This window comes from Patella vulgata, chromosome 3, assembly GCF_932274485.2.
Source record: "Patella vulgata chromosome 3, xgPatVulg1.2, whole genome shotgun sequence".
Classification (NCBI taxonomy): Eukaryota; Metazoa; Mollusca; class Gastropoda; family Patellidae; genus Patella; species Patella vulgata.
In genome coordinates, this window is record NC_065881.2 from 52,724,963 (window position 1) to 52,739,961 (window position 14,999).

At 38.8% G+C, this 14,999-nt stretch overlaps 1 long non-coding RNA gene across 1 annotated transcript; it reads right to left on the bottom strand.

The window, feature by feature from the left end:
• Nucleotides 1–210: 210 nt before the first annotated feature.
• LOC126815090 (uncharacterized) lies at nt 211–14,873 on the bottom strand. The gene is made up of 5 exons (XR_007677834.2): nt 14,714–14,873; nt 2,702–2,882; nt 1,203–1,366; nt 626–717; nt 211–259 (listed from the first exon to the last, which is right to left on the bottom strand). It is a non-coding gene; the product is annotated as an uncharacterized LOC126815090 (long non-coding RNA).
• Nucleotides 14,874–14,999: the final 126 nt, after the last annotated feature.

Sequence of the window (14,999 nt, forward strand, 5' to 3'; positions counted from 1 at the left end):
AAAGAAGGGTCAAACTTTTCAATGTTGAACTCCTTTCACCGTGTCACATCGTATTTATACACCTCGACTCAATACAGTTACGATGGTCGATAACAAAATGACCAGTGAGACTGGTTTATAAAGTCTACCAGAGCCGTTGTCAGCCATAGTAGTTCTAACAGGACAAACACTTAGGCTGGTAGAGGAATCACCGGTCGGCTTAACAACTGGTGAAGATATGTCCGTCCAGAACGTCTTTTCGTTCTTCACAAAAGTTCCCCTAAAACAAAGAAAACAAGTGAGATATAAAAACGGTATATAAGATTTATCGGTAGAATTTCTCAAACTTAGATTCTTATCATCGGACAATCTATTTGTATGAACAAGATGCGCGGGCTTTTTATCACTCATGGAAATCAACCAACGACATAATTTCAACCAAATTTGGTCACCAAATTCCATTACTTCCCAAACGGTACGATCGCGTGGTTAAGTGAGAAATTAAAATAACAAAAAAATTAAAACGAAACGAAGAATTAATTATATACGGTGTAGACTGTTATCTCATCTGTAAGGTGCGACTGGGATGTGGCTTTGGCATTTTTTTAAAAAAAAAACCCACAGAATTTTCAAAGTCGCTACTTACCTGAAATAGATTTGACCAACAGCTGGAGTAGGAGCTGTCCATGTTATAGTCTTATTAGTTATATGTACACTCGTTTTCTGGGAAACTGCACTCTACAAACATAAAACATTTTAAACGTCATGCACACTTCTTTCCTGCGACATTTTCTGAACAATCAGACCAACTTATAACCGGAAGGCGAAGTCGTGAATGCAAGAAAGGCCGCAGCGAATTCAAGTCGCTTTCTTGGCTACACACTAATTATGCCTTGCCATGCGAGGTTAACTCATAGCGAAGCAAAGCCGGGGCGAGATTAGGAGTATGTGTCCCGGCTTCTTGCGTTTAAAGTTTTGGTCGTGCATTTTCTATGTCAAATTACGATTGGTTAACAAGCTCTTTAACAACCAATCTATTAGCGCGAGATTAACCAAAGCTCGGAATATTGTTAAACCGCGACACTATAAAGAGAAGGTAGAAAATTCGTGACGCCAGCTATTTGAATTGTGAGCAGACTACCGACGTACTAGTTACATATAAAACTTTTGAATTGGTATTGATGTTGAATGTATATTTATAAAACTCGTGTGATTATACTTACACCAGAAACACCGCTACATGTCATAAGTTGAAGGAATGTGTCACCACTGGGTATGGTAAACGTTCCCACCGGTGTATCGTTTGTACCATCAGAACAATTACTGACAGCTCTTCTAGCTTGTATAAAAACACCTTCATAGTAGTTAGAGGTGGCAATCAAATTCACTAGAAAACCGAAATATAGAACTTAAAGAAACTGTGAAATTAATTACTGAATAAAACAAAAGGTTAAAACTGTCATTTATTGGCCATGAGACCGTCGGATGAATGGGGCTATGGAACATTGAGCATAGGCAAACTTTAAATTCTATGTCCCACTGCCTCTTTTTTAACTGGTTCAGTTTGGAATGGACATACATATCCTAATTCAAAATGATCATCGGGATTGTCACACGTGATTTTAAGATATTGTATCGAAAAATCGCTTATGCCCAGGCATTTGTTTTGTTTTTTGTTGGGGTTTTTTTTTTGGGGGGGGGGGGTAAAAAATATTTGTTAAAAAGCTGGTGGTGGTCTGACTTAAAGAAACTAAACCTCTAACTCAAGTGTTTTCTATAATATTCGAAATTATAAACACGAATTAGAATTCAATATTGGTCCATTTCAATCAATATTGATGTGATTATGTTGCCGTGAAAATATCCAATATTTAAGACACAATAAACATGTTATAATCGGTACACGAGTCGTGAATTCTATTGTTTTCGGGCGACATTTGTAACACAAAAAACATTTCCTACAAGACAATGCGGAAGTAATTAGTAATGACAGATTCACAAACTACAAAATAATAATTATAAAACCTGAAAAATGAACTAAGCAGGCGTAAACGACAGCTATTCAATTTGGACTGTTCAGTATTTCACCGAACATAATTGATTAGAAATTACAATATTCTTATAATCACTTTATATACATTCATGTTACATTGATTATGCTTTTAGACCCATTTTCGTCTATTTTAAGATTCCAAAGAATCGAGTCATACGCCCTTTAATTTCGAACACCAGGTCTTTTAGGTGTTTTTGTAAACTAACACATACATGTACCATGCTATCGTCACAAAAGCGAGAGGGGGGAGGGGGGGGGGGGGGGGGTAACGTATCATTATAATTATGTATATCATTCGTTGTAAAACTAATTTAGAGAGATTTTGATTTAATTGTCTTGAAACAGCTTTCGAAGTGTTTGGGTTCTGTTATGCAAGTTTTTATATTTTATGCTGTCATTTATTGACCTTTTGAATTCGGGGTTACAAAGAACAAAGGTGAATTTAGCAAGTTTACATTTTTATTGAAAGGGTGATTACGTTCGATCATTTTCAGCTTGTTTTCATGATACCAGAATGGCATTCACTTTCAGTGCAAATGAACTCATTTGACCCCGAATATCTCGAAAACGCCCCAACGGTTTTGTGCGCATTTGATAGACACCCCTCCGCACTGAGCCCCAAGACTAATAGTTAGATAGTATGGTGATTATATTACCAATCTAACTTACCTGTAACAGTGCCACCAGCAGAATATGTGGTTTGATCCACGGTTATTTGAAAATACGGAGTTCCGGTTTGAGCATTCGCTTTGTGTCCAGTAGGGTACATGTCAACACAAGCACTTGTGGGTGGGCCCTGTGGATAACCATTTACAACACATATCGTACATATACTTAAAGCAGCTACAAACTGAAAGAGAAAACATACATTTACTAGTTCGGAATAAAACAGCTACAAAGGAGAAATACACATTTACTTGCTGGAGATAAAGCAGCTACAAAGAGAAAACACACATTCACTAGGTGGAAGGAACAATAGAGTATTTCCAAATTCCCCAAAACTTAAAATTAAAATCAGATTTTGAATTAATCTCATCCGTTCACATTTATTGTGGACATTCTAGCGCGTAACTTTATGGATTAGGACCCGACTGTACGAAAAAGTGCATTTTTAGCTTGTGCCCCCCACCCCACCCCCGGATCTCGTATGAACTCGTAACATGTCATATATACTAAGCAGCAAACGAAACTTGAGGTTGGTAAGTTACTCTGAATAGACGCATTGCATAAACCTTGCCAAATGTTTTTATTGTATATTTGTGACCACATCTCCAACTTTACCTGAGCAATAAGGTTCCTTCCCAAACACAGATTTGAACCCATGAAATGTTCTCAAAAACGCAACCTGACTTCTGAGATGGTAATGTGTTCTCCATGATTTTCATGTAACTCATGCTGCAGGTGCTGTTCACTGGGACCAGCCTATAAAATGCACCCCCATACCTGGTTGAATCATTCACACTACAACGTCAGCAGCATGCCACGACTCACGAAAGCTCATAGAAACCAAGCGCTTGGAAGACTCGACGCTGGCCACACTGCCCAAGCCGTTGTCAATCACTTCCAGGTCAATGTTCGGACCATCTACAGGCTTCAGCAATGCAGTCGGGCCACCAACACCACGGATGATCGCTCCCGAACTGGTAGACCAAGGGTTACCACAAGGCGATAAGACCGCCATGTTGTGCGACAGCACGTGCAGATTCCCTTCACACAGGCATCTGAGACAGCACGCCAGACAGCGGGAACACACGGAAGACACATCAGTACCCATACAGTGCGCCAACGTCTCACCAGAGAGAACATCCATTGCCATAGACCTTACCGTGGACCGATCTTCACCCTTCTCCATCGACGTGAACGTCTACAGTTTGCCCAACAACACCAGAACTGGCGACACAGACAATGGAAAACTGTTCTGCTCACAGATGAGAGTCGGTATTGCGTATCAACTGCAGATGGCAGAACCAGAATATGGCGTCGACGTGGCCAGCGTTATTCTGACCAATGTGTCCTGGAACGAGACTCATGGGGAGGTCCAAGCTTAATGGTTTGGGGTCAAATCGGCCTGAACCAGAGAGTGGGTCCTGTGGTGTTCCAAAATCTTGGTCCAGAGAGAGGAGGCGGCATCACAGCAGTGCGCTACATCGATCAAGCTCTCAGCCCCCACGTCATACCACAATTCGCACGTCATCGAAACAACGTTTTCCTGCATGACAACGCACGTGCCCACACCGCCAGAGTCACTCGGGACTTTCTACAGCAGAACAGTGTCAACGTTATGCACTGGCCAGCCCTTAGCCCGGACTTAAACCCGATTGAACATCGTTGAGATGGAATTCAGAGACTTAATAACGTCGTACCGAGACCAAACACAGTCGATGAATTGCGCCAGGCTTTTCTGGGAGTGTGTTTCCAGATGCCACTGGCGTTCATCAATCGTCTGGCCCACTCCATGTACAGACGCTGCGCTGCTGTTATTAACACTTGCGGTGGACACACGATATACTGATGTATCGACTGTGTACAGGCTCTTAACCTTCTCGTAATGTCTTGGAATTGTGATGAATTAATTATTAATGTGTCAACATGCTGTTCACAAAAAATTGCTTTGATCCATTTAGTAAGTCGTTTTCTAGAATGATTTGATTAAAGTGCCTCTCTGATTTTGAAATCGTACTGCCGTTTTTGGGGTTTTTTTCAAATTTTTTTTTTTTTCAAATTCAATGTGAAACCTTGTGTACATGCAAGGAACCATATCGATATTCAACGTTCCGCAATCTTCCACTCCGCAGGCGAGAACCGAGGGTCCGAACCCAGACAAGTCTGTCCTACAACTCAATAACCGCGGTTCTTAATATATTTGATATTTGATATAAAAAGGGATAAATATTTATCATTCTCAATCACTGTCAGCGTGACCAACAAGATTTCGTTTAACATCACCTGTGTAACTGATTCTGAGAAATGAAATATGTTCAGTATTGAAGTAGTTTACAAGTTCGTAACGGATTTTGGTGAAGTTAAATCAATTGAAACTTTTGCAAATCGTATTAAATTTATCACACTTTTCTTTTTTTTCTTTGACAGTGTACAACTTCTGGGTTGCATTCGGTTCTTCATTGAAGCTTTGGTCACTACCTCCAGAAGACAAGTTCTCGGTAGTGTGGCAGTTTATTGCACAGGCAACTGTAACGTGGAAAAAATTTCAAAAATAACATCAAGCTATGACTAGCGAAAATTAGTGAGTATTGCCACTGGTTGACCTGAAGCAATGGCTAGAGAAATCCCTCTCTGGCCATTGCTGGATAATTGGCTTCTGATACTTGAGCTTTTGAGGGAGTGTGTCTGTTCTTCCCGTTCAATCAAATCTATCCCAAGTACAGCAACATGACAGCCCTTCATTTAATCTGGGGTCTTCCCTGAAACTTTGGACAGTCATTTAAGGTATTAAAAACGGCGAAAGTATTGTTTACATTGTATCCGTGTTGATAGCCTTGTTTGTCACGCAATTAGTTTTTCTGCAATATTCTGCTATGCACTGGTTAATTGGACATAATAAAATCGTGAGTCATGACGTAATGTTATGTAAACATATTTGGTCCAATTTGGAGCTCTGTTTAAAGCGTAATGCTATTGGTTGTTAATCGGACTATTGACCAGTCATAATTTGGAATTAGCTCTAATAAAACGAAATACTGCGAAGAGTATGCTGGTTGACGGAATCTAGAGTAGTGAACATTGGTCCGAATTATTTATTTCCAACCGGTTTCCCACCTCGGTATTATTATATCTACTGAAAGAAAATCGGTTTCAGACGATTTATTTGCCCCTGAGTTAGAAATCGGATTCAGGCCAGTTATTTAATAATCTCACTTACGAAAATGGACGTACCAGGCTTTAGACATGTGGTAGATACATAGAATCATCCCACCCTTTTAAATCTTGACTTTCACATTACTTTGCGTTATCATGTATTGTAAAAGGGGTCGCTCTCGCAGAAGGACTCACAGAACGTCCAGTGAAGCTCTGAACGAGGTCGAAATCTTCCCGTAGTGCAAACATAGGAACCAGATTCATAAACAATGGCGGCCGAGATGACAGTTCATCTGTAAGTCCTAAACGTACTCGGTACGCTGACGTTCCAGAGAACTGGTCTTCACAGAAATTGTGTCAGGAACTAAAGCAACCGGGGATGATCTTACCCACTAGTACGCCTAATAAAATTTTGATTCAAGTCTTCAAACAGTTATACGAGGGCGAAAGTCCGGCTATAACTTGTGCTGCTGAACCTGACCTTGATGCTAGCTCTCGTTATGCAATTAACAATAACAATATCACTTCCGGGGGAGGGAACCAAAATGGCAGCGCCCATGCCTCTATTTCCCAAACGGACGGTTGGCAGGAATCGAGAACACCACTTCATGATAACTGATAATAATAATTAACAACCGGGAAGTGCCCAAAGCAACGAATTACATCGTTTACGACTAGAATTAGCCGGAGTACAAACATCGTTGGCGGAAATTAACTATAAACTGTCAACAAACCAAGTACAAGCAGCAGTCGGCTTTTGTAATAATGTCATGCCCACGGGAAGAATTGGTCCGAGAGATATAACACTGACAGAAACTTTGCTTACTACAGGCACTGATGACAACCATGCAACGGTAGTAACCCCATGGCCAGTCATAGACATGGGAGTTAACAGGTATGACCACTGGTTTTAAGAGAATTCCGATAGACAATTTACCAGATGTAAATGTTGTCCCGCAGAACGTTAGAAAGGTCATTCATGCCCATAAACATGTTAATTTAGCATTGCTACTAGTGCCAGGGATGGAAACAAAAATTATAGACCAAGCTAGAAATCAAGTCGTGGTGAAGGCTAATGACCCTAGACTTCACAGGAATCTCACCATCCACGAATTCAGATTGGCTTTCCGGCGTTTTAAGAACGTCATATGTGAGAAAGAACCAGAACGCAGAAGAGAACTAGACAAGTATGCAGACCTTATTGATAGTCTGTTCATGCAGTTTGGTAGTTCCCATTTCTACGAGTACCACAACGCTTTCTCTAAGAAAGCCGAGCAGTTTGAGGTTAATCACAATTGTAAAGTCGATTGGTCATATAGAGATACATCACTATACTTGCGGCTTTTTGCTGGTATCAAGAGCATGTCCTGTGATCACTGTCAGAGTTTCCTGCATGTTTCTGGATTCTGCCCCCTAGTCGTAGCTAACTCAGCTTTTTACAAGACTCCGGAGAGCGGCTATAGTACCAACGAAAACTTGAGAAGATCAACTTCAAAATTTGATAAACATGGTAGACCCAGACTTTTTCATAACGGGAAAGAAATTTGTAACAATTTTAACTCTGTTGGATGCTCATTCACTCATGATAACTTTACTAAAATGTTACATATATGCAGCAGGTCGTTCCAGCAACCACTCAGCCAAGACCCAGAAAATGTTAAAAATAAAGCTTGCAGTTGACCTTTGCCCAACAACTCCATAATCATGAGTACGAATTGTAAACAAAATGTATCCCGGATTCCTGGAACAAATTATATCTTTAAGGCGACTACCCCTATAAACATTGCTGCTCTGGAATTGGAATTACAGAACCGCCCTGATAAACATTTTACTGTCGTGATCATGGATTTGACACAGGATTTACCTCTCTGCCTTTAGAAAGTTATGTGTGTAAAAAGCTCTTGTCAGCCTGTAATCAACCGGATAAGGTGTCGCTATTACTTCAAGCTGATGTCGAAAAAGGGTTTGTTATCGGACCGTTCGCCCGTTCTAAGAAATTAAGGCTTATAGTTGATTTCTGTGCTCCACATAATAATTCTGAACATTCTAGCATGGACGAAGTAATTAGTAAGGAAGAGTTTTCAGTTTCCTATGTCACAGTGGATGACGCCATTTCCATCATTCTTTCTCATGGAAGAGGGGCCATACTCAACAAAACAGACATTGTAGATACCTTCAAGCTGCTCCCTATATCACCTGACTTGTGGGCCTATCATGGTGTAATGTGGGAAGGACAATACTATTTCTTTGTGAGGTTGTGTTTTGGATCACACAGTAGTCCAAAATTATTTTCTCTCCTTTCCAAAGGCATACATTTTACGGCCACCGTTAATTATGACCTAGTAAATCTTTTGTATTTGCTTGATGATTTTCTGTTAATTAGCAGTGCGTCATCAGATGGAGCAAAGGCTATGCAAGCATTGAAAACTGTGTTTAAGAAGCTAACTATCTCTATACATTCCGACAAAACTAAGGGACCTGCTACATCTATGACTTTTAAAGGTATAGACCGTGACAGCATAAGGATGAAAGATTCCTTGCCCCTAGCCAAGGTGGAAAGAAGTTTGTGCATCCTGAAATCATTTTCCTCACGTACTAAGGTCACCAAAAGAGAACTGCTTAGCCTACTCGGGCATTTAAACTTTGCCTCCAGAGTAATTATACCAGGAAGAGGTTTTGCTTCATATCTATTGTCTTTAGTATCAGTGGTGAAGGAATTGCACCATCACATATATCTTAATGTGGATTGTCGACGTGACATTAACATGTGGATAGACTTTTTAAAACTCTGAAATGCAAAATCGTTTTTCCACGACCTATGTATTGTAGAATCGGCCGATATGGAACTATACACAGATGCTAGTGGCAGTAAAAGATATGGTGGTTATTTCAATAGGAGTTGGTGTTCTTGTGCGTGGCCAACCGATTTCTCTTTAGCACAGAATAACATGTCCATCGCTTGCATGGAACTTGTTCCTATAGTTACCTGTGCAGTGATTTGGGGCCATTTGTGGTCTCAGAAGCGGATTTTATTCCATTGTGACAATATGGCTACCGTGAACATTATTAATAGGGGACGTAGCAAATCTAGTAACATTATGAAACTTAGGAGACGATTAACCTGATGTGCGGCAACCTATAACTTTATTTTACATGCAGTGCATATTGAAGGTCGTAGAAACTTGGTTAGTGACTCTCTTTCTCGTTTGCAGGTGGAGAAATTCAAATTTATGGCACCAACAGCAGAAAAAAAACCCAACAAGTACACCATCTGTGAACCAGTTATACCTCATTTAGACCATGTTGTAACAATACTTTTAGATACAGCTTTAGCCCCCAGTACTAGCGCTTTTTATAGCTCAGCCTTTTCCGTATTTAAGGAATTCCTAATATTTAACAATTTGTGGAGTACTTCTGGTGATACACCCCCTTTAATCAATGAAAACATTCTTGTATACTTTGTAGCTCATTGTGCTGAGAAAAATCTAAGATATCAAACCATCAAACTTTACTTAACAGGTATACGTTATCAATACATATGTGCTAATATAAATACCCCACTGACTCAGTCAAACAATCTTTTAAATCTACAATATGCTTTAAGAGGAGTTAAAAAAGCACAGAGCAAAACAAAGACTAAACGACTACCTATTACTTTAAAGATGTTAGTCAAAATTATGGAGTATATTCGTATCAGTTATTGTATTTATGATTCAGTCATGTTGACCGCAGCATGTTCTTTAGCTTTCTTTGGTTTCTTGCGATGTGGTGAATTTACTGTCAAGCCTAACTCACAGTTTGACCCTCATATTAATTTATCAATGTCAGACGTGAAATTTATTTCATTAGATAATTTTGAGTTACATCTAAAAGCTTCCAAAGTTGACGTCTTCAGACAAGGGGTGACTATATCTATTAACAGAGTAAGAGACGCGCCACTAGTATGCCCAGTAGCTATTATGTAGAATTAATTAACACTTAGAAACAGCAGTGGAGCATTAAGCGAGGATCCGCTATTTGTCAGCAGCAAGGGTAGGGTCTTAGACAGGTCTTTATTTATAAATATTTTAAAGGAAGCTCTTAAAATATTCAACCAAATGAATATAATGGTCACAGCTTCAGAATAGGAGCGGCGACCACGACAGCGACTAGAGCCCATGTGCCAAACCACCTCATCAAAACGATGGGGAAATGGTCATCTGACTGCTTCAGGAAATGCATCAGAACAGATGCCAAGTCAATAAGAGATGCACAAGAGAAAATGGGCTTATGTAAATAAGTTGATTTATTTAAGGATACTTTATATGTAGTAAATTATCTCTACAAAATGAGGATCATTTTAATTTAATTATTACTATTTTTGGGGGCTTCCATTACAGGTCTTAGAGTTCATTCATGTTCCCTCATCAACCTGCAATTCCATTTGGCATTTAATTAAGCCGTAGCTTAATCCTTTTTCCCTCAAAAATATATCATAATTATCTTAACACTTTGACAAAATTTACAACCCGAGCTTTCTTCAATCCTATAGCAACCATGCCCCCGAAATCAACTCCTACTCAGATTCCGCAGTTTGTCCTACTTACGACTGCCCCAGGCTCATGCCTTCAGCTTCTCTCAGAGGCTGCCTTTTCAGTTTCGCAACGAAACTGCCATCAGTAGAAACAAAATTTCTATTACCTAGCCATGCGTTGCCCCAGCTCGGTACGACCATGAGTGAACTCCTGTAGCCCCTTATTGCCAAAGATGTTATTGTGATTAAATATGTTATTTATATAATTGTTAATATTATATGTTGATATTTATTACACCTGTTTCAATCAAATATTGGTTAATGTTAATTTGATGTTATTTAAAAAGTAGTCATAGCTTAATGTTATTTTTTAAATATTTTCCACGTTACAGGCGCCTGTGGTTTATTGTACATTCTTTCACGCGATGTACGTAAAGTTTGTGGTCATTCAGACTATAATACATTGTTTACATAACCTTTCAGTCATTATCGTTTGGCTCAAGTAACTCACAATCTTTCAATCTACTCTAATATTCTTTGTAAACAAATCTCAACAAATATGTATCTTTACTTTGTGTCAACAGAGCTGCTAACTATGCTAACTTCTCTAAAAACTGATTATCGCCAACTCTATTTCAAAACTGTTTCAAGCCCGGCCTCGCTAATTAACAAAACATAGTTCAAGAAAGCGGATGATTTTGAAATCTTAATGGGGTTTGACTGGCCTGGGCTATATGGAAAATGAAATGGAATGGGGTTAACATCCTACATTTCTGCACCATCCGAAGTAATGAAGACGTCCACTCAGCTATGAGGATCCAACCGCCAAGGACTCTTTTACGTACACGCTAACAAATACATTAAAGACTTTTGGCAAGCGTAATTTCCTGGTCCGTATCGCGTATCCGTATGGATTTTGCGTGTGACGTCATCAATGTCTGTGTATTTCTCATACGTCATACGGCACACGGATACGGCAGCACGTATGGAACGGCTTTCATACGGAAATGGTCCGTATAACACTGTCGTCTTTTTACCGTCTTTTTTGCTACTTTTCGACGCTGAAATGTTGCATCATAGCGTTTTTATGAATCTATGTGTATCCTGGAACACGAAGGTGTATATTTGATGTGATTTTAACAGTGATAACGACTGCAATTTAATCATTATTTTTGATGGGTTTTTCTCGGAATTTTCATATTTTTCCCGCCTGTCTGCATACTGGTTGATCTATGGGCTAAACTTTCTGAAATGATACTTTAGTGAAACCAAAAATTGCTAAAATCTGCCAAAACTTTAAAACTACATTGACGCAACGTATCACGTATACGATACGGATACGGGATACGGATGGGAAAAATCCGCTTGCCAAAAGTCTCTAATGTTGCACTTCGGGCTTTCCTTGACAAGCCATCCATTCTGCACTACTGGCAATGGGGAAAAATCCGATTAACTTAATACTCGGCCAACGCCGGGTTCGAAGCCAGGACCTCCGGGTAAGTGAGCTAGTACCATACTCATTGAGTGACGGGATATCTGGAACGAAGTGTAGAGGCTGTGTGTAGACATTGACGGGACTCGTGGTTTTCTTGTGGAGTGTTTTACACGCCCCGTCGTCTCTTTGCACCTCACTTAAAAATAACATACACTCTCTTTTCTAAAACAATGTTGCGGGTAGGCTACTCATCTGAACTTATCTGACATTTTAGAATTGTCGGCAAGTTCACAAATTTAGAATCACTCTAACACACTGATTATCAACCAGTGTGCCATGGCACACCTGTGTGCCGCAAGATCTTCCTTGGTGTGCCGCAAAATTTTGAACGACACAGTAAAGAAGCCAGCTATTTAACTGGTGAAATTCGAAACACTGCAATAAAGTTCATAGCTGTGGGTTTTTTTTATTAGTTTGAATCGTTATATTGTGTCTATGACTAGTCCGACGGTTGTATGCCGTCTATGACTTGCCATGTTTTTTATTTTGCAAAATTCAAATATTTTTCTTATATTTAGCCAGGTGTGCCGCCATTTTTTCGTGTGTTCCAAGGTGTGCCGTTGGTTTAAAAAAGGTTGAGAATCACTGCTCTAACACAGAGGCGTAGCCGTGAAATATATATTGGGGGGGGGGGGGCGCAACCCTAACCCCTAATCCTAACCCATATTTTTAAAACCCCTAAAAAATATAAACAAACACCATGTGGCCATGCAGTCTACCAAGACACCGCGTGCAAAAGCAATATGGTTACGTTGCTGGCTGAGCGGGCGATAAATATTTGGTTTAGGCGGTTATGTTTTTGGGTACCTACATGCGATTCACTCTGATAAGTGGCAGAAAAAAAACTACCAAAATATAACTGACAGGCTAACTAGACACAATTTTATGGAACACAGGTACTTTTCACTTCACATGTTTCCAGGATGATTATCTCTGTGTTTTATTTTAGCAGTATAAACCATATGTACAGGTTTTATACAGATAGAATCTAAACTAATCCTAATAATTGTTGTAAATAAATAGGAAATTGGGCCTACTATGTAAATTTGGGGGGGGGAGGTCCAAGTATATTCAGCCCCCCCCCCCCGCCCCCCAGAAAAACAATTGGGGGTTCGGACCCTCCCGCCCCCCCCCCCCCCCCATGTGTGACGCACACACTCTAACATATATCATAATAGTCTTTTTACTCTGTGTATACTGTTTTTATTTCTGCACTTGTTTTGTTTATGTCGTCTTCCTGTATTTAAGAGTAAGTCATCGGGTGAGGTTTTCAACAATAATGCCTACGTCAATAAAGGTTTCTTATAAATAATTTATAGCTCCAGGGTATAACAATTAATCAGTCTGTTTTGGGATATTTCGTCTTCAAGAAAAGTAAGATTACGTGTTTAAAATGTGTTTTATTGTTTACAAACATGTACAGTTACCGGCAGAATTTAGTTGTTGTCGTATGGAAACGTGTTACGGGGAGATTTCCTTGAAGAAAATATATAATAAAATTTCTACCAACATATGAAACATTTAACTACCAGGAATTCGTTAAAAAGTTATTATATTTTAATATTTTTAATTTGGCACAGTGTGTCTAACCTTTTAAAAACACTAGCGGCAATTACTGATAAATATCAAGGACATGTTCAAGATATTTTTAGTGTACATTTCTGTTTACAGTATTGCACCCAATAAGAATGGGATTATAAACACATGCGGTGCAAACTGGATGGCGAACATTTTGTAAAACAAAATATATTCATAAATTTGGTCTAACAAAGATAGTTGTTTAGGTTTAATGCCGATCTCCTTGCAAGTAATGGGTTGGTATTAGACGAAATACGACATTTGTATTTATACTTTATGGTTTATATTTGTTATTTTATTTTTATTTTACCGTGTATGTTTTATAGTTGTGTTATCGTTCTTGTCGGTGGTATGTAATACACATTACTCCATCGTTATATCTGCAATCTGCGTCTTATGTCAGGACGGCCTTGTAAGTTTCTGCATTAGAGATTGGCAATTGTAGGTTTACATATCCATCTTTATCTCTTTTACTCTACTGATATTAAATAATATTAAAATATACACATGGAATATCCATGGGCTTAATGACACGCGGTTAAAATTGGATGACTATATTTTGTTAGGAAAATATTCACAAATTCGATTTAGATCTTACAGAACCATGGACTAATAAAGATATTAGTTTAGTTTTGAAAACTTATCAAAATATCCATTCCTTTGGGAAGAAAAATAGACGCGGTAGTTTACTGGTTTACTTCAAACATTGTCTAAATGTTTAAAAACATTTAAAATAAGTTAGGAATTCTTTAAATTTATATTTGTTTCTTTTGTTTAACGTTATCCTAATATATCATCGTTATATGTAAAAGGTAATAAACATGATATTATTGAAATACTCAACCCAGAAATTTTACACTATTAAAGTTTAGTCTAAATGGTAATATGATAATCAGCTGCGATTTTAAAACATCAATATTCGCAGATTACAATATGTAACACGTTATTTATAAATGTTTGGTGACAATGCTACAGGCATTTGCACGTAAAAGAACCCTTGCCAGTTGGAATTCTATGAAGAGTGGGTGGGTTGGTGTTGAAGAACATTAAACCCCTTTTCATTTCCCTTTTACCTACGATCTTAAATAATCAACAGCCCCGTTTAAATAATTAGCAGTACCATTATCCACAGTCTTAAATAATCAGCAAATTTCCTTTCAGTATAATTTTAAATACGATAGAATCCAATAAATTAATGCTATTCTTGCGAAATGAACCACTGCGAAACTGCCAGACAATTCTTCTTGGGCTACGCAAATCATAAAAGTGTTATACTTACGGAAAACATTGTGAAGTATTATCTGTATTGTAATTATAACGCTCTTCGCTCAGATGATAACTCTCTCTTGCAAGTTAATCATCAAACCTTGGATAAAACTTAAACATGTAGATCACGTGACTATGACAGTATTCTATTCATACGATGTTAGGCAAGATTTTGGGGCGTAGTCTACAACCTAGCGTCATCACGTATTAAAATAGCTGGTTAACTCGTTCCACACGCAAACTCGTCCACAAGCTTAGGTTGACTCGTCCACTAGGTATTGGTAATGTCGTCCACAAAA